The following is a 24,223-nucleotide window of genomic DNA, read 5'->3' as shown; positions in this document are numbered from 1 at the left end:
TCTTTTTTTTAAAGATTTATTTATTTATTTGTTTATTTGAAAGTCAGAGTTACACAGAGAGAAAAAGAGAGGCAGAGAGAGAAAGAAGGAGAGAGAGAGAGAGAGAGAGAGAGAGAGAGAGGTCTTCCGTCTGCTGGTTTACTCCCTAACTGGCCGCAAAGGCCAGAGCTGCGCCAATCCAAAGCCAAGAGCCAGGAGCTTTCTCCGGGTCCCCCATGTGGGGGCAGGGGCACAAGGACTTGGGCCATCTTCTACTGCTTTCCCAGGCCATAACAGAGAGCTGGATCGGAAGTGGAGCAGCCGGGACTCAAACCAGCACCAATATGGGATGCCGGCGCTGCAAGTGATGGTTTTAACCCGCTGCGCCACAGCACCTGCCCCAAAATGTTCCACTCTTTATCCCTCCCTCTCTCTTAAACACTGGAAGCAATTGGTCTTTTTACTGCCTCCAGTTTTGTCTTTTCCAGAATATCATATAATTTTAATCATACAGTATTTTGGCTTTCAGATTGGTCAATTTTAGTCAGTACTCTCTATTTAAGTTTCTTGTATTTATATGGCTTGATAGTTCATTTTTAGTGCTAAAATATTTCACTGTCTGGCTATATTACAATCTATTTATCTATTCACCTGTTGAAAAATGCCTTAGTTGCTTCCAAGATTGGCTGTTATGAATAAAGCTGCTATAAACATCTGTATGCAGGTTTTTATGTGGAAATAAGTTTTTAACTGACCTGGGGCAAATTCCAAGGAGTGTGATTGTTGGGTTATATTGTAAGAGTATATTCAGGGGCCAGCGCTGTGACATGGAAAGCTAAACCTCTGCCTGCATTGCCAGCATCCCATATGGGTATGGGTTAGAGTCCTGGCTGTTCCACTTCCAGTCCAGCTCACTGCTAATGCACCTGGGAAAGCAGCAGAAGATGGCCCAAGCACTAGGGCTCCTGCACCTGTGTGGGAGACCTGGAAGAAGCTCCCAGCTCCAGGCTTTGGGTTGGCCAAGCCCCAGCCATTGTAGCCATTTGGGGAGTAAACCAGTGGATGGAAGATTCTCTCTCTCTCTCTCTCTCTCTCTCTCTCTCCCTCTCCCTCTCCCTCTCCCTCTGTAACTCTGCTTTTCAAATAAATAAATCTTTTAAAAAATAGCTAGTTTCCCCCCCAAAAAAAGTATATTCAATTATGTAGGAAACTGCCAAATTGTTTTCCAAAGTGACTGTCAAAATTGACAAATAGTATTACATCAAATTGAGAATCTTCTGTACTGCAAAATGAATAAGCAACAGACCAAATGGGAAATTATTTGCAAACCATGCAACTGATAAAAGACTAATAACAAAAATATATAAAGAGATCAAGAAACTCAACAACAACAAAACAAATGACTCAGTTAAGAAATGAGCAAAGGATTTAAAAAGGCATTTTTCCAAAGAGGAAATCCAAATGGCCTGGCCCAGTCCTGGCCGTTGCAGCTGTCTAGGGAGTAAACCAGCGGATGATACATCCCTTTGTCTCTGTCTTTCCTCTCTCTCTGTAACTTTGACTTTCAAATAAATAAATAAATCTTTAAAAAAAAAAAAAGATCTTGCCATCTACAAATAATGATAGCTTTACTTCTTCTTTTCCGATCTGGATACCTTTACATTCTTTTGCTTGTCTAATTGCATTTCCCAGAACCTACAGTATAATGTCAAATCAAAGCAGAAAGAGCATTCATCTTTGGTCTTGATTTTAGGGAGAATACATTCATTCTTTCACCAATGAGTATTATTATAATTTTTTCATAAACACCTCGTATAAGGTTGAGCAAATTCCCCTTTCCTCAATTTTTTCACCCATTAGACTTTACTTCTTTTCTTTTAAAGATTTTATTTATTAATTTGAAAGGGAGAGAGAGAGTGAGAGCGAGAGAGAGAGCGAGAGTGAGAGAGAGACAGGGAGAGAGAGATCTTCTAACCACTGATTCACTCCCAAATGGCCACAACAGCCAGGGCTGGGCCAGGCTGAAGCCAGGAGTTTCTTCTGGGTCTTCCAAGCAATTGATAGGGACTCAAGCACTTGATTCATCTTCCACAGCTCTTCCCAGGCCATTAACAGGGAGCTGGATCAGAAGTGGCACAGGCAGCACATGAACCAGCGCCCAAATAAGATGCCGACACTGCAGGAGGTAGCCTTTACCTGCTATGCCACAACGATGACCCCTACTCTTATCATTTGGGATTAGCTTTTTTTTTAAAAAAAAAAAGTTATTTATTTGTTTGAGAGGCAGAGTTACACAGAGAAGGAGAGAGATAGAGAGAGAATCTTCTGTCTGCTGGTTCATTCCCCATGTGGCCCCAACGGCTGGAACTAGGCTGATCTGAAGCCTGGAGTGAGGAGCTTCTTCCAGGTCTCCTACATGGGGCAGGGACCCAAGGGCTTGGGCCATCTTCTGCTTTCTCAGGCCATAGCATCGAGCTAGATCAAAAGTGAAGCATCCGGGACTTGAACCAACACCCATATGTGATGCAGGCACTGCAGGCGACAGCTTAACTCCACTATGCCACAGTACTGGCCTCATGGGATTGGCTTTTTTTAATTCAGCATGTCATTGTGGTCCACCCAATCTTTTTTTTTTCCACTTTGGATGGCTTTATTTGTTTTTTTATAGCTTATTTATTTATTTTTAATAGAAAACTTTTATATAATAAATATAAATTTCAAAAGTACAACTTTTGGATTACAGCGGTTCTTCCTCCCCATAACCATCCTCCCACCCACAAATCATTCCATCTCCTACTCCCTCTCCCATCCCATTCTTCACTAAGATTCATTTTTAATTATCTTTATATACAGAAGATCAACTCTATAATAAGTAAAGATTTCAACAGTTTGCACCGTTAATTCTCATAGTACAACACATTAAGGACAAAGGTCCTACATGGGGAGCAAGTGCACAGTAACTCTTGATGTTGATTTAACAACTGACACTTTTATTTATGATGTCAATAATCACCCGAGGCTCTTGTCATGAGCTGCCAAGGCTATGGAAGTCTCTTGAGTTCACAAACTCCGACCTTATTTAGACAAGGCCATAGTCAAAGTGGAAGTTCTCTCCTCCCTTCAGAAAAAGGTACCTCCTTCTTTGATGGCCCCTTCGTCCCACTGGGATCTCATACACAGAGATCTTTTTGCACAGTGTCTTGGCTTTCCATGCCTGAAATGCTCTCATGGGCTTTTTAGCCAGATCCAAATGCCTTAAGGGCTGATTCTGAGGCCAGAGTTCTGTTGAGGGAATTTCTCTTTCTATGAGTCTGCTGTGTGTCCCACTTCCCATGTTGGATCATACTCTCCGTTTTAATTCTACCAATTATTATTAGCAGCACTGGTCTTATTTATGTGATCCTTTTGACACGTAATCCTATCTTTATGATTAGTTGTCAACTTAAACTGATCACTTTAACTAGTAAGATGGCATTGGTATCTGCTGACTTAATGGGATTTGGAGTCCCATGGCAAGTTTTTAGCTTTACCCTTAGGAGTAAGTCTGAGGAAGCATGTGCCAAACTGTACATCTCCTCCCCCGCTTATTCCCACTCTTATTTTTAAAAGGGATCAATTTTCAATTGGATTTAAACACCCAAGAATAATTCTGTGTTCATTAAAGAGCTCACCAATGGTATTAAGTAGAAAAAGGAAATACTAAAGAGAATAAAATAGTAAGCTATTCCTTGACAGTCAGGACAAGGGCTGATCAAGTCATTGTTTTTCTTTTTTTTAACTTTTATTTAATGAATATAAATTTCCAGTGTACAGCTTATGGATTACAATGGCTTCCCCCTCCCATAACTTCCCTCCCACCCGCAACCCTCCCCTCTCCCGCTCCCTCTCCCCCTCCATTCGCATCAAGATTCATTTTCAATTCTCTTTATATACAGAAGATCAATTTAGTATAAAGATTTCAACAGTTTGCACCCACATAGAAACACAAAGTGAAACATACTGTTTGAGTACTAGTTATAGCATTAAATCACAATGTACAGCACATTAAGGACAGAGATCCCACATGAGGAGCAAGTGCACAGTGGCTCCTGTTGTTGACCCAACAAATTGACACTCTAGTTTATGGCGCCAGTAACCATCCTAGGCTCTCGTCATGAGTTGCCAAGGCTATGGAAGCCTTCCAAGTTTGCCGACTCTGATCATATTTAGACGAGGTCATACAAGACAGAGTGAGGATAGTAACCAATGATCCTAAGAGTGGCATTAACCAGGTCTGAACAATTATACAGCATGAAGTGGGGAAGAGGACCATCAGTACACACAGCTTGGGAGTAGAGCCATTGGTGGTAGAGTAGAGGTTATGATTACAAAGGAATGAGGCCCAAGTGCACTAGACAGGGTCTAGAACAAAGGACAGAGTCATTATTAGAGGAGCTAAGAAAGGTGATAAGCTACAAGTAATTTTTCTGATTGAGAGGCAAATAGAACCTGACAGAAGGGGCTTGATAATAATCTGGTGGGCTTTAGGCCTTGTAAATTCAGAGGCCCAGACCTATCTATCTCTTCACATGGGGTATATCCTAAGGGAGGTGTGAACCTCCTAGGGGAAGGCACTCTGTTGACTTTCATTACTTGGCTGGCCTGGGAGGAGAGCTGGCCAGGTAAAGGCAGGTGGCATCTCTAACAAGAAATGTACAGTTCTGCCTACAATGTTGCTGACCCTACGTGGCCATCCCCTCAGCTGCAGTGGTCACTTTGGAAGTTGGGCTGAGTGAAGGGCTTTTCAGCTTAGAGCCAATAAGATCTGTGGCTCTGGGGGGCGGAGCCAAGATGGCGGATAGTGAGGACGTGTGCCTTAGTTTGGGAAAATAAACTTTCATAAAAGTGGAATTACTGTAGCCTCAGGAAAAGACTCAAGAAAAAAACTGCAGAGGAAACGCTTCCGGATCTTGTGGATGAGACACAGAGGACTTACAGGGAACCCACCGCGTGGAAAACCAACCGAGACGAGCCGAGCGGCAGCGGCGGGAGAGGAGCCAGAGCCACAGAATCTCGCCAGCGCGGGAACCCAGGAGGGTAAGACAAAGACCTGAGAAGTCAGAGACATTGGGGGGAGGGGGAACAGAGGCCTCTCCCTTCACTCACCAAGCAAAACAAAGAGCACCGCGATTTTACATATGTAAAGCTCAGCCAAACTCAGTATCTTTAGTGAAACTGGAGAACACATTGAGGGCTGCATAAACCCTGTGTATGGTCCCAGGGGTAGATCAAACAAATACTCACAGAGGCCAGATTTCAACTACCCTCAACGCCACTCCCAACTGAGTCAAAAAAAAAAAAAAAGAGAGAGAGAGAGAGAGAGCGAGCCAGCAAGGAGCAAGTAATCTGGGAGAGTCGCTCTTTACACAGCCTTAAACCTCAAGAAACAAGCATAGCTCTCTGGCCACACCCATCACAGCCCCTAAGGCTCCAACAAAGCAGACCGCTCACTTAGAGGCATAGTATAACGAGAGAAAAAAACAAAAACAAAAACACCACAAATTATCTCTAACATGCCAAGCAAGAAACATAGAAGCGGAGGTACCAAGAACAAGGAAGGCACTATGACGCCCCCAAGTGAACAAGACACGCCAATGCAAGATTATGAAGATGAAGAAATAGAGGAAATGCAAGAAGCAGATTTCAAAAAATTGATAAGAACATTAAGAAGTTCTCAAAAACAAATTCTTGAACTACAGAAATCCTTAATGGACAAGATAGAAAATCTCTCCCGTGAAAATGAAATATTAAGGAGGAATCAAAATGAAATGAAAAAACTAGTGGAACAGGAATTTGCGATAGTGACAAAAAACCACAATGAAATGAAGAACTCAATAGATCAAATGGCAAACACATTAGAGAGCCTTAAAAACAGAATGGGTGAAGCAGAAGAGAGAATATCGGAATTAGAAGACAGAGAACAGGAAAGGAAACAGTCAAATCAAAGAAAAGAAGAAGAAATCAGAAATCTAAAAAATACTGTCAGGAATCTACAGGATACTATTAAAAAACCCAACATTCGGGTTCTAGGAGTTCCTGAAGGCATGGAAAGGGAGAAAGGATTAGAAGGCCTTTTTAGTGAGATACTAGCAGAAAATTTCCCAAGTTTGGAGAAGGACAGAGACATCCTAGTACAGGAAGCTCAGAGAACCCCTAATAAACATGACCAAAAGAGATCCACACCACGACACGTCGTAATCAAACTCACCACAGTGAAACACAAAGAAAAGATCCTAAAATGTGCAAGAGAGAAACGCCAGATTACTCTCAGAGGATCTCCAATTAGACTTACAGCTGATTTCTCATCAGAAACCCTACAAGCCAGGAGAGAATGGCGAGATATAGCCCAGGTACTAAGAGAGAAAAACTGCCAGCCCAGAATATTATATCCTGCAAAGCTCTCATTTGTGAATGAAGGTGAAATTAAGACCTTTCACAGCAAACAGACATTGAAAGAATTTGTCGCCACTCGTCCAGCCCTGCAAAAGATGCTTAAAGATGTGTTACATACAGAAACACAGAAACACGGTCACCAATATGAAAGAAGGTAAAGGAAGGAAACCTCACAGCAAAAGATCACAGGAATCTCAAACCATATATTAGAAAGTATCTTTGGCTAATGGCAGGGCAAACTTACTCCTTCTCAATAGTCACATTGAATGTTAATGGACTGAACTGTCCAGTTAAAAGACACCGATTGGCTGATTGGGTTAAGGAACAAAACCCATCCTTTTGCTGCTTACAAGAAACCCATCTATCCAACAATGATCCATACAAGCTGAGAGTGAAAGGCTGGAAAAAGATATACCACGCCAACAGAAATGAAAAGAGAGCAGGCGTAGCCATCTTAATATCGGACAACATAAACTTTACCACAAAAACTGTCAGGAGAGACAAAGAGGGGCACTATATAATGATTAAGGGATCCATTCAACAGGAAGATATAACGATTAGCAACGTATATATACACCTAATTACAGGGCACCAGATTATTTAAAAGACTTGTTAAGGGACTTAAAGGGAGACTTAGACCCCAATACAATAGTTCTGGGGGACTTCAATACTCCACTCTCAGAGATAGACAGATCAACAGGACAGAAGATCAACAAGGAGACAGCAGATTTAAATGACACTATAGCCCAAATGGATCTAACAGATATCCACAGAACTTTTCATCCTACACTTAAAGCATTTACATTCTTCTCAGCAGTACATGGAACCCTCTCTAGGATTGACCACATACTAGGCCATAAAGCAAGTCTCAGCAAATTCAAAAGAATTAGAATCATACCATGCAGCTTCTCAGACCACAAAGGAATGAAATTGGAAATTGGCAACTCAGGAATCCCTAGAGCACGTGCAAACACATGGAGATTGAACAACATGCTCCTGAATGAACAATGGGTCATAGAAGAAATTAAAAGAGAAATCAAAAATTTTCTGGAAGTAAATGAGGATAACAGCACAACATACCAAAACCTATGGGATACAACAAAAGCAGTGTTAAGAGGAAAGTTTATATCAATAGGTGCCTCCATCAAGAAATTGGAAAGGCACCAAATAGATGAGCTTTCAAGTCATCTCAAGGATCTAGAAAATCTGCAGCAAACCAAACCCAAACCCAGTAGGAGAAGAGAAATAATTAAAATCAGAGAAGAAATCAACAGGATTGAATCCAAAAAAACATTACAAAAAATCAGCCAAACGAGGAGCTGCTTTTTGGAAAAATAAACAAAATTGACACCCCATTGGCCCAACTAACTAAAAAAAGAAGAGAAAAGACCCAAATCAATAGGATCAGAGATGAAATGGGAAACGTAACAACAGACGCCACAGAAATAAAAAGAATCATCAGAAATTACTACAAGGACTTGTATGCCAGAAAACAGGGAAATCTATCAGAAATGGACAGATTCTTGGACACATACAACCTACCTAAATTGAGCCAGGAAGACATAGAAAACCTAAACAGACCAATAACTGACACAGAAATTGAAACAGTAATAAAGGCCCTCCCAACAAAGAAAAGCCCAGGACCAGATGGATTCACTGCTGAGTTCTACCAGATATTTAGAGAAGAACTAACTCCAATTCTTCTCAAACTATTCAGAACAACTGAAAAAGAGGGAATCCTCCCAAATTCTTTCTATGAAGCCACCATCACCTTAATTCCTAAGCCAGAAAGAGACGCAACATTGAAAGAGAATTACAGACCAATATCCCTGATGAACATAGATGCAAAAATCCTCAATAAAATTCTGGCCAATAGAATGCAACAACACATCAGAAAGATCATCCACCCAGACCAAGTGGGATTCATCCCCGGTATGCAGGGATGGTTCAACATTCGCAAAACAATCAACGTAATACACTACATTAACAGACTGCAGAAGAAAAACCATATGATTCTCTCAATAGACGCAGAGAAAGCATTTGATAAAATACAACACCCTTTCATGATGAAAACTCTAAGCAAACTGGGTATGGAAGGAACATTCCTTAATACAATCAAAGCAATATATGAAAAACCCACGGCCAACATCCTATTGAATGGGGAAAAGTTGGAAGCATTTCCGCTGAAATCTGGTACCAGACAGGGATGCCCTCTCTCACCACTGCTACTCAATATAGTTCTGGAAGTTCTGGCCAGAGCTATTAGGCAAGAAAAAGAAATTAAAGGGATACAAATTGGGAAGGACGAACTCAAACTATCCCTCTTTGCAGATGATATGATTCTTTATTTAGGGGACCCAAAGAACTCTACTAAGAGACTATTGGAACTCATCGAAGAGTTTGGCAAAGTAGCAGGATATAAAATCAATCCACAAAAATCAACAGCCTTTGTATACACAGGCAATGCCATGGCTGAGGAAGAACTTCTAAAATCAATCCCATTCACAATAGCTACAAAATCAATCAAATACCTTGGAATAAACTTAACCAAAGACGTTCAAGATCTCTACGATGAAAACTACAAAACCTTAAAGAAAGAAATAGAAGAGGATACCAAAAAATGGAGAAATCTTCCATGCTCATGGATTGGAAGAATCAATATCATCAAAATGTCTATTCTCCCAAAAGCAATTTATACATTCAATGCAATACCCATCAAGATACCGAAGACCTTCTTCTCAGATCTAGAAAAAATGATGCTGAAATTCATATGGAGACACAGAAGACCTCGAATAGCCAAAGCAATCCTGTACAACAAAAACAACGCCGGAGGCATCACAATACCTGATTTTAGGACATACTACAGGGCAGTTGTTATCAAAACAGCATGGTACTGGTACAGAAACAGATGGATAGACCAATGGAACAGAATAGAAACACCAGAAATTAATCCAAACATCTACAGCCAACTTATATTTGACCAAAGATCCAAATCTAATCCCTGGAATAAAGACAGTCTATTCAATAAATGGTGCTGGGAAAATTGGATTTCCACATGCAGAAGCTTGAAGCAAGACGCATACCTTTCACCTTACACAAAAATCCACTCAACATGGATTAAAGACTTAAATCTACGACCCGAAACCATCAAATTATTAGAGAGCATTGGAGAAACCCTGCAAGATATAGGCACAGGCAAAGACTTCCTGGAAAATACTCCAACAGCACAGGCAGTCAAAACCAAAATTAACATTTGGGATTGCATCAAATTGAGAAGTTTCTGTACTTCAAAAGAAACAGTCAGGAAAGTGAAGAGGCAACCAACAGAATGGGAAAAAATATTCGCAAACTATACTACAGATAAAGGATTGATAACCAGAATCTACAAAGAAATCAAGAAAATCCACAACAACAAAACAAACAACCCACTTAAGAGATGGGCCAAGGACCTCAATAGACATTTTTCGAAAGAGGAAATCCAAATGGCCAACAGACACATGAAAAAATGTTCAAGATCACTAGCAATCAGAGAAATGCAAATCAAAACCACAATGAGGTTCCATCTCACCCCGGTGAGAATGGCTCACATTCAGAAATCTACCAACAACAGATGCTGGAGAGGATGTGGGGAAAAAGGGACACTAACCCACTGTTGGTGGGAATGCAAACTGGTTAAGCCACTATGGAAGTCTGTCTGGAGATTCCTCAGAAACCTGAACATAACCCTACCATACAACCCAGCCATCCCACTCCTTGGAATTTACCCAAAGGAAATTAATTTGGCAAATAAAAAAGCCATCTGCACATTAATGTTTATTGCAACTCAATTCACAATAGCTAAGACCTGGAACCAACCCAAATGCCCATCAACAGTAGATTGGATAAAGAAATTATGGGACATGTACTCCATAGAATACTATACAGCAATAAGAAACAACGAAACCCAGTCATTTGCAACAAGATGGAGCAATCTGGAAAACATCATGCTGAGTGAATTAAGCCAGTCCCAAAGAGAAAAATATCATTTGTTTTCCCTGATCGGTGACAACTGAGCGCCAAAGGGGAAACCTGTTAAGTGAAATGGACACTATAAGCAACAATGAACTGATCAGCTCCTGTCCTGACTTTAGATGTACAATGTAATACTTTATCCTTTTTAGTATTTGTTGTTGTTGTTGTTGTTCTAGTACTATTGGTTGAACTCAGTAATTAACACACAATTATTCTTAGGTGTTTAAATTTTAACTGAAAAGTAATCCCTGTTACATCTGAGTGGAAAAAGAGAGGGAGGAGATGAACAATTTGGAACATGCTCAATCAGACTGGCCGCAAATGGTGGAGTTAGAAATGTGCCAGGGGATTCCAACACAATTCCATCAAGATGGCATGTACCAATGCCATCGCACTAGTCCAAGTGATCAATTTCAGCTCACAATTGATAGCTCTGATAGGTCTTAGAGTCAAAGAGATCACACAAACAAGACAAGTATCTGCTAATACTAACTGATAGAATCAAAAAGGGAGAGAAAGATCCAACATGGGAAGTGGGATACACAGCAGACTCATAGGATGGCAGATGTCCTAAACAACACTCTGGCCTCAGAATCAACCCTCAAGGCATTCGGATCTGGCGGAAGAGCCCATGAGAGTATAGCAGGCATGGAAAGCCAAGATATCATGGAAAAAAAAAAGACCTAAATGAATGATCTCTGTGAGTGAGATCCCAGTGGAAAGAACGGGGCCATCAAAGAAGGAGGTACCCTTCTCCGAAGGGAGGAGAGAACCTCCACTTTGACTATGACCCTATCGGAATAAGATCAAAGTCAGCGAACTCTAAAGGCTTCCATAGCCCTGGCAACTCATGACTAGAGCCTAGGGAGATTACTGACGCCATGAACAGGAGTGTCAAATTGTTAAGTCAGCAACAGGAGTCACTGTGTACTTACACCCCATGTGGGATCTGTCCCTAATGTGTCATCTAAAGCCAAGTGATGCTATGACTGGTACTGAAACAGTATTTTTATACTTTGCGTTTCTGTGTGGGCACAGACTGATGAGGTCTTTTCTAATTATATACTGAAGTGATCTTCTGTATATAAAGAGAATTGGAAATGAAAAAAAAAAAAACAACCTGGTGTTAAAATGGAAATGGCATAGAAAATTAATTAATTTGAAAAAAAAATTATGTAGGATCTCTGTCTTTAATGTGCTGTACATTGCTATTTAATGCTATAATTAGTAATCCAATGGTAGTTTTTTCACTTGATGTTGCTATATGGGCAAAATGTTGAAATCTTTTCCTAATATATACTAAACTGATCTTCTGTATACAAAGAGAATTGAAAATGAATCTTTACATGAATGGAAGGGGAAAGGGAGCGGGAAAGGGGAGGGTTGCGGGCGGGAGGGAAGCTATGGGAGGGGGGAAGCCATTGTAACCCATAAGCTATACTTTGGAAATTTATATTCATTAAATAAAAGTTTAATAAAAAAAAAAAAAGATCTGTGGCTCTGACCTGGGCATCCTTCGATTCCAGGGCAGGTCCATTTCCAGTGATCCAACTCTTGGCAGAGCTGCCAGGGCTCTTCACAAGCTGACTTCTGCTGAAGCCCAGGCTTACCACATTGAAAGCCACTGCAGTGGACTGGCCTGTTGGGTCTCCTTGAGGGCAGATCACTGTACAGATCAGCCATTAATAGGCCTGCCACCCATTGCTTCTGATGCCGAGCTTTCTTTTCCTCCTGGTTTGTCTTAAAGCAGACCAGAGGATGCAAGTCAAGGGAGTGCCCGTTTCCCATCTCTAATCTTCGGTGGCCTGAACTACAAGTCTATAGTCACAGGCATGTTCTGTAGTAGTTTTTCTAAGGTAGACAATGCCCATGAGGAAAATTATATTCTCACTTTAAAACTTTTCTTTCCCTTTGGTCTGAAAGGGAGGTTTTTTTTTTACTTACTGTATACTTCGCTGATGGCGATGTGAATCTAGCTATGAGATTATTATTTAAGTTCTTATTTTGGCTATGCTATTACAGAAAAATGTTAGCCATCTCTTTTATAAGGTCTAAAGATTAAATTGTGCATCCTACAGATTCCTTCATAATAGAATTAGTTCCCTACCTTGAAGAGAATAGAGAAGTGAAAGAACAAGTTGGGCTTAGAATAGAGAAATGAGGGAGCAAGTCCTAGATCGCTTGCTGACAATAGCAATATCACATGAATACTTAGCAAACCGTTTCAACCATTAGATAACAACTTAAGAAAACATTTACCAGAAGATCCGATGCCTTCTATAAATTTTAAAAATCATGTATTTGAAAACACCTCTTAAATATCTAACATGGTGTAGTTTGTTTAACCAGTAAACTTAAGCACAACAGTATAAAATGTTTTTAGTTTCTTTCTACCAACAAGTCTAAAACATATGATACACAGATTATGAAACATTTGTATTAATAGAATTTTCCATTATAGAAACTTAAAGTCTGGTACCACATCACATCTTGACAGTCCTTCTAATATAATCCAAATAGCCTGATTAGTTGGTATCTCTATAAGATGAGAGACATAGGTCCTTCGATTTTTTCAGTTGGGCCCAAACTGGAAAAACCAAAGTCCAGGATTTACTGGAAATTTTAGAGACCAGACTGTTTGAAACTTTGATTTTTTGAATGCCTGACAAGAATGCCAAGAAGGCTCAAAATCCGAAATATCTGGTTGAAATAAGATTTCTTAAAATCATGACATAACATAGACCAAATTTGATCATTGTTACAAGGTGATTATTCAAATTTTTGAAAAAAGCACATATTTAAATAACCCATAGCTCTTAATAAAAATTCAGCTGTTTTTGAACAATTAGAATTTAACAGACATCAAGAGAACATAATAGATTACTTTAACACATTGCTTTAACAGAGCATCAGAGTTTAATTCTATGTCAAAGAGAAATTGAGCTTCCTGTGATCTTTTGCTGTGAGGTTTCCTTCCTTTACCTTCTTTCATATTGGTGACCATGTTTCTGTGTTTCTGTGTGTAACACATCTTTAAGCATCTTTTGCAGGGCAGGATGAGTGGCAACAAATTCTTTCAGTTTCTGTTTGCTATGAAAAGTCTTAATTTCACCTTCATTCACAAATGAGAGCTTTGCAGGATATAGTATTCTGGGCTGGCAGTTTTTCTCTCTTAGTACCTGGGCTATGTCTCGCCATTCCCTTCTAGCTTGTAGGGTTTCTGATGAGAAGTCTGCTGTGAGTCTAATTGGAGATCCTCTAAGAGTAATCTGACGTTTCTCTCTTGCACATTTTAGGATCTTTTCTTTATGTTTCACTGTGGTGAGTTTGATTACAACATGTCGTGGTGAGGATCTCTTTTGGTCATGTTTATTAGGGGTTCTATAAGCTTCCTGTACTAAGATGCCTCTGTCCTTCTCCACACCTGGGAAATTTTCTGCTAGTATCTCACTGAAAATGCCTTCTAATCCTTTCTCCCTCTCCATGCCTTCAGGAACTCCTAGAACCCGAATGTTGGGTTTTTTAATAGTATCCTGTAGATTCCCGACAATATTTTTTAGATTTCTAATTTCTTCTTCTTTTCTTTGGTTTGCCTGTTTCCTTTCCTGTTCTCTGTCTTCTAAGTCTGATATTCTCTCTTCTGCTTCGCCCATTCTGTTTTTAAGGCTCTCTAATGTGTTTGTCATTTGATCTATTGAATTCTTCATTTCATTATGATTTCTCGTCACTATCACAGTTTCTTGTTCCACTAGTTGTTTCATTTCATTTTGATTCCTCCTTAATATTTCACTTTCACGAGAGAGATTTTCTATCTTGTCCATTAAGGATTTCTGTAGTTCAAGAATTTGTTTTTGAGAACTTCTTAATGTTCTTATCAATTTTTGAGATCCGCTTCTTGCATTTCTTCGATCTCATCATCTTCATAATCTTGATTTGGGGTGTCTTTTTCATTTGGGGGCGTCATAGTGTCTTCCTTGTTCTTGTTAGCTTGGTTTTTGCGTTTGTTGTTTGGCATGTTGGAGATATTTGGTTTCTTCACTGTGGTGTTTTTTCTTGTTACACTATGGCTCTATATTAAGTGGACTGTCTGCTTTCAGTGGAGCCTTAGAGGCTTGAGATGGGTGTGGACTGAGAGCTGTGTTTGGTTCCTCAGGGTTGAGGGTGTGTCAAAGATGACACTCCCAGGTTAGGTGTGGTAAATCTCTCTTTCTTTTTTTGATTTAAAAGGGAAGTAATTCCGCACAGCTGAACGTAATTGGAGGTAGTTAGTAGGCAAATGATATACCCACAGGAGCCAGAGATCAGAAGCTCTTTCCCAAGGACCACACAGGGAATCTCTGCTGCCCTCAGTGTGGGCTCCAATTCTCCTGCAGTCTCTCACTGGGTTGCCAAGTTAGATGCTAATCTCCTGTTATTTCACCCCTCCCCCCAGAGTCAGGTTTTTCTGCTAGGCTCAGGGCTGGTGCAGACCTGAGGTCGCCCTGCTTATGACGTATGTCCAAAATGGCGCCTGCTCTGTCTTGCTCGCCTTTGAGAGGTGAGCGGAGAGAGAGAAACTTGTGTCTGTATCGGTCACTTTTTTATTTTTTTCCTATCTCTCTTCTAGTTAGCCTGGTGAACTTTTCCCCACGGAGTTTCAAGCCTCGTTCCCTCTAGCCTCCTCTTTCCGCTTGCCCGCTGGTATCTCGGGCTATTGAGGTTCGGCTCACCTCGCGTTCCAGCGCTGGTGTGTTGAGTCTGCCGCTGGTGTCCCGAACTTGGGCTCCCACGCTCTCCACGCAGGTCCACTGTGAATCACTAGTTCCGGAAGAGTTTCCTCTGCTGTTTCATCCCCTACTCTTCCTTGACCCTGCAGTATCTCCACTTATATTAAACTTTCTCTCCCCCCGGACTAATAGTGTGCTCCCTGCCTATTCCGCCATCTTGCCGCTCTCGAAGTCATTGTTTTTCATAGTGTCAGTTTCACTTGTACAGGTTTACTTTTAGGTGCACTGTTAGTTGTCACAGATCAGGAAAACCATATGATATTTGTCCCTGTGGGACTGGCTTATTTCAGTAAGTATGATTTTTTCCGGATACATCTATTTAGCTGTAAATTACCGGATTTCATTTTTTTAACAGCTGTGCAGTACTCCATAGAGTTCGTATCCCATAATTTCTTTATCCAGTCTTCTGTTGATGGGCATTTAGAATGATTCCATGTCTTGGCTATTGTGAATTGAGCTGCAATAAACATAGAGGTGCAGATAGCTCCTTTATTTGCTGATTTCACTTCCTTTGGGTAAATTCCGAGAAATGGGATGGATGTGTCGTATGGTAGGGCTATATTCAGATTTCTGAGGTATCTCCAAACTGTCTTCCACAGTGGCTTTACCAGTTTGCATTCCCACCAACAGTGGATTAGGGTACCGTTTTCCCCACATCCTCGCCAGCATCTGTTGTTTGCTGATTTCTGTATGAAAGCCATTCTTACTGGAGTGAGGTGAAACCTCATTGTGGTTTTGATTTGCATTTCCCTAAAGGCTAGTGATCCTGAACATTTTTTCGTGTGCCTGTTGGCCATTTGGATTTCCCCTTTTGAAAAATGTCTATTTAGGTCCTTGGACCATCTCTTAAGTGCGTTATTTGTTTTGTTGTTATGGAATTTCCTGATCTCTTTGTAGACTCTGGTTATTAATCCTTTATTTGCAAATATTTTCTCCCATTCTGTTGGTTGTCTCTTCACTTTCCTGACTGTTTCTTTTGCAGTACAGAAATTTCTCAATTTGATGTAATCCGAGTTGTTAATTTTGGCTTTGACTGCCTGTGCCTCTGGGGTCTTTTCCAAGAAGTCTTTGCTTGTGCCTATATCTTGCAGGGTTTCTCCAATGTTCTCTATTAATTTGATGGTTCTGGTCATACATTTAGATCTTTAATCCATGTTGAGTGGATTTTTGTGTAAGGTGTAAGGTAGGTGCTGGTGCTGTGGCTCAATAGGCTAATCCTCCACCTTGCGGCGCCGGCACACCGGGTTCTAGTCCTGGTCAGGGCACCGGATTCTGTCCCGGTTGCCCCTCTTCCAGGCCAGCTCTCTGCTGTGGCCAGGGAGTGCAGTGGAGGATGGCCCAAGTGCTTGGGCCCTGCACCCCATGGGAGACCAGGAGAAGCACCTGGCTCCTGCCTTCGGATCAGCGTAGTGCGCTGGCCGCGGTGGCCATTGGAGGGTGAACCAATGGCGGAAGGAAGACCTTTCTCTCTGTCTCGCTCTCTCACTGTCCACTCTGCCTGTCACAAAAAAAAATAAAAATAAAAATAAAATTTTTCAAAAGTGTAAGGTAGGGATCTTCCTTCATACATCTGCATATGGAAATCCAGTTTCCCCAGGACCAATTGTTGAATAGACTGTCCTTGCTCCAGGAACTGGTTTTAGCTCCTTGATCAAATATAAGTTGGTTGTAGATGTTTGGATTGATTTCTGGCATTTCTATTCTGTTCCAATGGTCTACACATCTGTTTTTGTACCAGTAACTGTCTGTTTTGATTATAACTGCCTTGTAGTATGTCTTGAAATTTGGTATTGTGATGCCTCTGGCTTTGTTTTTGTTGTATAAGATTGCTTTAGCTATTCAAGGTCTCCTGTGTTTCCATGAGTTCCAGCATCATTTTTACCAAATCTGAGAATAATGTCATTGGTATTTTGATTAGTATCGCATTGAATCTGTAAATTGCTTTTGGAAGAATGGACATTTTGATGATATTGCTTCTTCTAATCCATGAGCCTGGAAGATTTTTCCTTTTTTGTATTTTCTTGGTTTCTTTCTTTAAGATTTTGTAATTCTCATCGTAGAGATCTTTGACATCCTTGGTTAAGTTTATTCCGAGGTATTGGGTTCTTTTTGTAGTTATTGTGAATGGGATTGATCTTAGAAGTTCTTTCTCAGCCATGGCATTGTCTGTGTATACAAAGGCTATTGACCATTGTAATCCATAAGCTGTACTTTGGAAATTTATATTCATTAAATAAAAGTTTTTTAAAAAGGCTATTGATTTTGTTTATAGATTTTATATCCTGCTACTTTACCAAACTCTTCTATGAGTTCCAATAGTCTCTTAGTGGAGTTCTTTGGATCTTTGACTTCTTCCTTCCCAATTTGTACCCTTTGATTTGTTTTTTATTAACTAATGGCTCTGGCTAAAACTTCCAGTACTATGTTGAATAGCAACGGTGAAAGTGGGCATCCCTGTCTGGTACCAGATCTCAGTTGGAATGCTTCCAACATTTCCCCATTCAATATGATACTGGCCATGGATTTGTCATTAATTGCCTTGATTGTGTTGAGGAATGTTCCTTCTATACCCAATTTGCTTAGAGTTTTCATCATGAAAGGGTATTGTATTTTATCAAATGCTTTCTTTTCTTTTCTTTTCTTTTTTTTTTTTTGACAGGCAGAGTGGACAGTGAGAGAGAAAGACAGAGAGAAAGGTCTTCCTTTTGCCGTTGGTTCACCCTCCAGTGGCCGCCACGGTTGGCGCACTGCGGCCGGCGCACTACGCTGATCCGAAGGCAGGAGCCAGGTGCTTCTCCTGGTCTCCCATGGGGTGCAGGGCCCAAGCACTTGGGCCATCCTCCACTGCACTCCCTGGCCACAGCAGAGAGCTGGCCTGGAAGAGGGGCAACCGGGACAGAATCCGGTGCCCTGACCGGGACTAGAACCCGGTGTGCCAGTGCAGCAAGGCGGAGGATTAGCTTAGTGAGCTGCGGTGCCTGCTGAAATGCTTTATTACATCTCTAATTTTATTGATTTGGGTCTTCTTCTCTCCTTTTTTGATTAGTTGGGCCAATTTGTGTCAATTTTGTTTATTTTTTCAAAAACCAGTTCTTTGTTTTGCTGATCTTTTGTAATTTTTTGATTCGATTTTGTTGCTTTTTTTCCAATTTTAATTATTTCTCTTCTCCTACTAGTTTTGGGTTTGTTTGCTGTAGTTTTTCTAGATCCTTAAAATACATTGATAGCTCATTTATTTGGTGCCTTTCCCATTTCTTTATGTAGACACATATTGCAATAACCTTTCCTCTTACCATTGCTTTTGCAGTATACCATAAGTTTTGATATGTTGTGTTGATATCTTGCCGGGTGCAGACACGAGCTGTTACATATATCCAAAATGGCACCTGCTCTATCGGCTTATACGCCTTTGTAAGATGATCAGCGAGAGGGAAACTTGACCATTTCATCCTTTTTTTTTCTTTCCTCTAGTTGGGCTGGTGCACTTTCCCCCACGGAGCCTCAAGCCTTTTTCCCTCTAGGCACTTCCTGCCACTATTTCACCAGTGTCTCAGACTACTGTAGCCTCGTCTCACCTCACTTTCCAGAGTTGGTGCGTTGGCTCTCAGCTATTGGAGCCCTGAGCCGTGGGCATCCATGCCCTCCACATACGTCCACTGTGTCCCTCTAATTTTGGTAGAGATTTCTCTGTCGTTTTTTCCCTAACTCTTCCCTGAGACTACACTATCTCCACTTTCTTTAAACTATCTTTTCCTGGGCTAGATCAGTAAGAGGTCCGCCCAATCTTGTTGCTTTTTATTGCTGATCAATATTTCATGGTACAGACATACCACAATTTAATTAACCATCCACCTGTTGAAGGGATGGATTATTATCATTTTGTGGCTAATATGAATAAAGATACTTTGGACATTCTTTTTTTTACACTTTAATGAATATAAATTTCCAATGTACAGCTTATGGATTACAATGGCTTCCCCCTCCCATAAATTCCCTCCCACCCGCAACCCTCCCCTTTCCCGCTCCCTCTCCCCTTCCATTCACATCAAGATTCATTTTCAATTCTCTTTATATACAGAAGATCAGTTTAGTATATATTAAGTAAAGATTTCAACAGTTTGCACCCACATAGCAACACAAAGTGAAAAAATACTGTTGGAGTACTAGTTATAGCATTAAATAACAGTGTATGGCACATTAAAGACAGAGATCCTACATAATATTTTTTTAAAAATTAATTAATTTTCTATGCCATTTCCAATTTAACACCAGGTTTGTTTTTTTTTCCATTTCCAATTATCTTTATATACAGAAGATCGATTCAGTATATAATTAGTAAAGATCTCACCAGTTTGTACCCACGCAGAAACACAAAGTGTAAAAATACTGTTTCAGTACTAGTTATAGCATCACTGCACATTAGACAACACATTAAGGACAGTTCCCACATGGGATGTAAGTACACAGTGACTTCTGTTGCTGACTTAACAATTTGACACTCCTGTTCATGGCGTCAGTAATCTCCCTAGGCTCGAGTCATGAGTTGCCAAGGCTATGGAAGACTTTAGAGTTTGCTGACTTTGATCTTATTCCAATAGGGTCATAGTCAAAGTGGAAGTTCTCTCCTCCCTTCGGAGAAAGGTACCTCCATCTTTGATGGCCCCGTTCTTTCCACTGGGATCTCACTCGCAGAGATCTTTCATTTAGGTCTTCTTTTTTTTTTTCCAGGGTGTCTTGACTTTCCATGCCTAAAATACTCTCATGGGCTCGTCAGCCAGATCCGAATGCCTTAAGGGCTGATTCTGAGGCCACAGTGCTATTTAGGACATCTGCCATTCTATGAGTCTGCTGTGTATCCCACTTCCCATGTTGGATCGTTCTCTCCCTTTTTGATTCTATCAGTTAGTATTAGCAGACACTTGTCTTGTTTGTGTGATCCCTTTGACTCTTAAACCTATCAGAGCCATCGAATGTGAACTGAAATTGATCACTTGGACTAGTGAGATGGCATTGGTACATATCACCTTGATGGGATTGTATTGGAATCCCCTGGCACATTTCTAACTCCCCCACTTGGGGCAAGTCCGATTGAGCATGTCCCAAATTGTACATCTCCTCCCTCTCTTCTTCCCACTCTTATATTTAACAGGGATCACTTTTCAGTTAAAATTCAAACACCTAAGAATAATTGTGTGTTAATTACAGAGTTCAACCACTAGTACTAGAACAACAACAACAACAACAAATACTAAAAAGGATAAAGTATTACATTGTACATCAACAGTCAGGACAAGAGCTGATCAGGTCATTGTTTCTTATAGTGTCCATTTCACTTCAACAGGTTTCCTCTTTGGTGCTCAGTTAGTTGTCACTGATAAGGGAAAACAAATGATATTTGTCTCTTTGGGACTGGCTTAATTCACTCAGCATGATGTGTTCCAGATTCCTCCATCTTGTTGCAAATGAGCGGGTTTCATTGTTTCTTACTGCTGTATAGTATTCTATGGAGTACATGTCCCATAATTTCTTTATCCAATCTACTGTTGATGGGCATTTGTGTTGGTTCCAGGTCTTAGCTATTGTGAATTGAGCTGCAAGAAACATTTATGTGCAGATGGCTTTTTTATTTGCCAAATTAATTTCCTTTGGGTAAATTCCAAGGAGTGGGATGGCTGGGTTGTATGGTAGGGTTATGTTCAGGTTTCTGAGAAATCTCCAGACTGACTTCCATAGTGGCTTAACCAGTTTGCATTCCCACCAACAGTGGGTTAGTGTCCCTTTTTCCCCACATCCTCTCCAGCATCTATTGTTGGTAGATTTCTGGATGTGAGCCATTCTCACAGGGGTGAGGTGAAACCTCATTGTGGTTTTGATTTGCATTTCTCTGATGGCTAGTGATCTTGAACATTTTTTCATGTGTCGGTTGGCCATTTGGATTTCCTCTTTTGAAAAATGTCTGTTGAAGTCCTTGGCCCATCTCTTAAGTGGGTTGTTTGTTTTGTTGTTGTGGATTTTCTTGATTTCTTTGTAGATTCTGGTTATCAACCCTTTATCTGTAGTATAGTTTGCAAATATTTTTTCCCATTCTGTTGGTTGCCTCTTCACTTTCCTGACTGTTTCTTTTGAAGTACAGAAACTTCTCAATTTGATGCAATCCCAAATGTTAATTTTGGTTTTGACTGCTGTGCTCCTGGGGTCTTTTCCAAGAAGTCTTTGCCTGTACCTATATCTTGCAGGGTTTCTCCAATGCTCTCTAATAATTTGATGGTTTCGGGTCATAGATTTAAGTCTTTAATCCATGTTGAGTGAATTTTTGTGTAAGGTGAAAGGTATGGGTCTTGCTTCAAGCTTCTGCATGTGGAAATCCAATTTTCCCAGCACCATTTATTGAATAGGCTGTCCTTATTCCAGGGATTAGTTTTGGATCTTTGATCAAATATAAGTTGGCTATAGATGTTTGGATTAATTTCTGGTGTTTCTATTCTGTTCCATTGGTCTATCCATCTGTTTCTGTACCAGTACCATGCTGTTTTGATAATAACTGCCCTGTAGTATGTCCTGAAATCAGGTATTGTGATGCCTTCGGCCTTGTTTTTGTTGTACAAGATTGCTTTGGCTATTTGAGGTCTCCTGTGTCTCAATATGAATTTCAGCATCATTTTTTCCAGATCTGAGAAGAATGTCTTCGGTATCTTGATTGGTATTGCATTGAATGTATAAATTGCTTTTGGGAGAAAAGACATTTTGACGATATTGATTCTTCCAGTCCGTGAGCATGGAAGATTTCTCCATTTTTTGGTATCCTCTTCTATTTCTTTCTTTAAGGTTTTGTAGTTTTCATCGTAGAGATCTTTAACGTCCTTGGTTAAATTTATTCTAAGGTATTTGATTGTTTTTGTAGCTATTGTGAATGGGATTGATCTTAGAAGTTCTTCCTCAGCCGTGGCATTGCCTGTGTATACAAAGGCTGTTGATTTTTGTGGATTGATTTTATATCCTGCTACTTTGCCAAACTCTTCGATGAGTTCCAATAGTCTCTTAGTAGAGTTCTTTGGGTCCCCTAAATAAAGAATCATATCATCTGCAAAGAGGGATAGTTTGAGTTCTTCCTTCCCAATTTGTATCCCTTTAATTTCTTTTTCTTGCCTAATAACTCTGGCTAAAACTTCCAGAACTATATTGAAGAGCAGTGGTGAGAGTGGGTATGCCTGTCTGGTACCAGATCTCAGCGGAAATGCTTCCAACTAATCCCCATTCAATAGGATGTTGGCCGTGGGTTGTTCATATATTGCTTTGATTGTATTGAGGAATGTTCCTTCCATACCCAGTTTGCTTAGAGTTTTCATCATGAAAGGGTGTTGTATTTTATCAAATGCTTTCTCTGCATCTATTGAGAGAATCATATGGTTTTTCTTCTGCAGTCTGCTAATGTGGTGTATCACGTTGATTGTTTTGCAAACGTTGAACCATCCCTGCATACCAGGGATTAATCCCACTTGGTCTGGGTGGATGATCTTTCTGATGTGTTGTTGCATTCTATTGGCCAGAATTTTATTGAGGATTTTTGCATCTATGTTCATCAGGGATATTGGTCTGTAATTCTCTTTCAACGCTGCATCTTTTTCCGGCTTAGGAATTAAGGTGATGCTGGCTTCATAGAAAGAATTTGGGAGGATTCCCTCTTTTTCAGTTGTTCTGAATAGTTTGAGAAGAATTGGAGTTAGTTCTTCTCTAAATGTCTGGTAGAATTCAGCAGTGAATCCATCTGGTCCTGGGCTTTTCTTTGTTGGGAGGGCCTTTATTACTGTTTCAATTTCTGTGTCAGTTATTGGTCTGTTTAGGTTTTCTATGTCTTCCTGGCTCAATTTAGGTAGGTTGTATGTGTCCAAGAATCTGTCCATTTCTGATAGATTTCCCTGTTTTCTGGCATACAAGTCCTTGTAGTAATTTCTGATGATTCTTTTTATTTCTGTGGTGTCTGTTGTTACGTTTCCATTTTCATCTCTGATTTTATTGATTTGTGTCTTTTCTTTTTTTAGTTAGTTGGGCCAATGGGGTGTCAATTTTGTTTATTTTTTCAAAAAACCAGCTCCTTGTTTGGCTGATTTTTTGTAATTTTTTTTTATTCAATCCTGTTGATTTCTTCTCTGATTTTAATTATTTCTCTTCTCCTACTGGGTTTGGGTTTGGTTTGCTGCAGATTTTCTAGATCCTTGAGATGACTTGAAAGCTCATCTATTTGGTACCTTTCCAATTTCTTGATGTAGGCACCTACTGATATAAACTTTACTCTTAACACTGCTTTTGTTGTATCCCATAGGTTTTGGTATGTTGTGCTGTTATCCTCATTTACTTCCAGAAAATTTTAATTTCTTCTATGACCCATTGTTCATTCAGAAGCATGTTGTTCAATCTCCATGTGTTTGCATATGCTCTAGGGATTCCCAAGTTGCTAATTTTCAATTTCATTCGTTTGTGGTCTGAGAAGCTGCATGGTATGATTCTAATTCTCTTGAATTTGCTGAGACTTGCTTTATGGCCTAGTATGTGGTCAATCCTAGAGAAGGTTCCATGTACTGCTGAGAAGAATGTAAATGCTTTAAGTGTAGGATGAAAAGTTCTGTGGATATCTGTTAGATCCATTTGGGCTATAGTGTCGTTTAAATCTATTGTCTCCTTGTCGATCTGTCCTATTGCTCTATCTCTGAGAGTGGAGTATTGAAGTCCCCCAGAACTATTGTATTGGGGTCTAAGTCTCCCTTTAAGTCCCTTAACAAGTCTTTTAAATAAACTGGTGCCCTGTAATTAGGTGCATATACATTGATAATCGTTATATCTTCCTGTTGAATGGATCCCTTAATCATTATATAGTGCCCCTCTTTGTCTCTCCTGACAGTTTTTGTGGTAAAGTTTATGTTGTCCAATATTAAGATGGCTACGCCCGCTCTTTTTTCATTTCTGTTGGCATGGTATATATTTTTCTAGCCTTTCACTTTCAGTCTGTATGCATCATTATTGGAAAGATGTGTTTCTTG

This window comes from Lepus europaeus, chromosome X (assembly GCF_033115175.1).
Source record: "Lepus europaeus isolate LE1 chromosome X, mLepTim1.pri, whole genome shotgun sequence".
In the NCBI taxonomy this organism is placed as follows: domain Eukaryota; kingdom Metazoa; phylum Chordata; class Mammalia; order Lagomorpha; family Leporidae; genus Lepus; species Lepus europaeus.
This window is presented reverse-complemented; position numbering follows the sequence as displayed.